Below are 1,896 nucleotides of genomic sequence, written 5' to 3'. Positions count from 1 at the left end.
GTTGTTGTTGTTGTTGTTGTTATGTGCCGTCGACATCAACAGAGGACTACCAGAAGTCCAGGCTGGTTTCAGAAGGGGTCATGGTACTAGAGATATTGTAGCTGATGTTAGATGGATCATCTATTCCTGGGGCCTTATTTTTTGCTATTTCCTTCAAAGCAGCTTAAACTTCTTCCTTCATCACCATAGGCTCTTGCTCATATATTATTTCATTAAATTCTTCTGTATCTGCCAATTCCTTTAGATACAATGACTCAGTATATTCCTTTCATCTTCTTTTAATACTTCCTGGATCATTCAATATTCTACCTAAAGCATCCTTGATTATAGCAACTCTAGGTTTGAATTTGTTCTTCAGTTCCTTGAGCTTAAGAAATACTGAGCGAGTTCAGCCCTTTTGATTTTCCGACTCTAGCTACTCGCACATTTCATTGTAATATTTTGCTTTGTCATTCCGAGCTGCCTTTTGGAATCTCCTGTTCAGCTCTTTAGTATCTTGAATATTTCTTTATGGTTGGCTTCTCTACACTCCAGCGCAATCTTCAGAGTTTCTTCTGACATCCATTTTGATCTTTTCTTCCTCTTCTGTCTTTGTAATGACCATTTACACTCTTCCTGGATGATACATTTGACATCCTCCCACAACTCTTCTGGTCTTCGCTCATTAGTGTTCAAGACCTCAAACCTGTTCCTGAGATGATTCTGAAATTCAGGTGGGATGAAATCAAAGTCATATTTTGGCTCCTGTGGATTTGGTTTAATTTTCCTCAGTTTCAGCTTGAACTTGCATATGAGTAGTTGGTGGTCTGTTCCACAATCAGCTCCTGGCCTAGTTTTTACAGCTGATATTGAGCTTCTCCAGCAGTTTTTTCCGCATATGTAATCGATCTGATTCCTATGCATACCATCAGGTGAAACCCATGTGTATAACCTGCATTTATGTTTCTTATAAAACATATTTGCAATGAATAAGTCATTGTACAAAATTCAATCATTCTATGTCCATAAAAGTCCAAAAGTACTAGGGAAAGGGGTTGGTTAAAGTGTGAAGGGGGAAAGTAACTAGGATTAACTTATTTTTAGTGGATGGAGGAGGTGAAAGAATTAGGAAAGATCCAATGGAAACCTGAAAAGACGGGGTAATGAATGGTAAGCAGAGATTAATGATGATTGATTTTATAAAGCACATGTATATGAGTGATCATATGAAACACAATGTGAACAAAGGAATGTGTGAAACATAATGTATGTTAATGATATACCATGTATGTATACAGGTCTAATATCATTTCTCCAGTCATTGAGTCAATCCATCTCATCCTCGGTCTTCCTCTCCTGTGCTGTCATCCCTCCACCTTTCCAATCATGATGTCCTTCTCCAGGGACTGGTCCCTCCTGGCCAAGTCCCCTAAATATGTGAGAAAGAGCTTTAAAATCCTTCCCTCCAGTGAGCAGGTTGGTTTTGTCCTCCCTAAGACAGGCCTGTTTTTGTTCTCCTGGCAGTCCACAGTACATTCCACACTCTTCTCTAGAACCGCAGCTCAAAGGCACTAAGGATGATTTTCTATCATCCTTAGCATTGCCCACCTCTCTGATGCATAAGTAATTGTGAAGACCATGGCCTGTATTAGGTATACTTTAGTTTCTAGACTGACATCTTCATCCTTCATTACTCTACAAAGCTCTCTGACAGCAGACTTTCCCAATGCAATTTGTCTTTTGATTTCCTGACTGCTAGTGCCAACTTGGCCAACTGACTGGAAGAGGTCTATATTTGTTCCTATCCCAAAGAAGGGCGACCCAACTGAGTGTGGAAACTACAGAACAATATCATTGATTTCACATACAAGGAAGATTTTACTGAAGATTATCCAAAAACGACTGGAACAGTACATC

The sequence above is a fragment of the Elephantulus edwardii genome, unplaced genomic scaffold (genome assembly GCF_000299155.1).
Source record: "Elephantulus edwardii isolate Elephantulus edwardi_28Jun2011 unplaced genomic scaffold, EleEdw1.0 scaffold00157, whole genome shotgun sequence".
In the NCBI taxonomy this organism is placed as follows: Eukaryota; Metazoa; Chordata; class Mammalia; order Macroscelidea; family Macroscelididae; genus Elephantulus; species Elephantulus edwardii.
The sequence above is the reverse complement of the archived record's forward strand: the minus strand, read 5'-3'. Positions refer to the sequence as shown.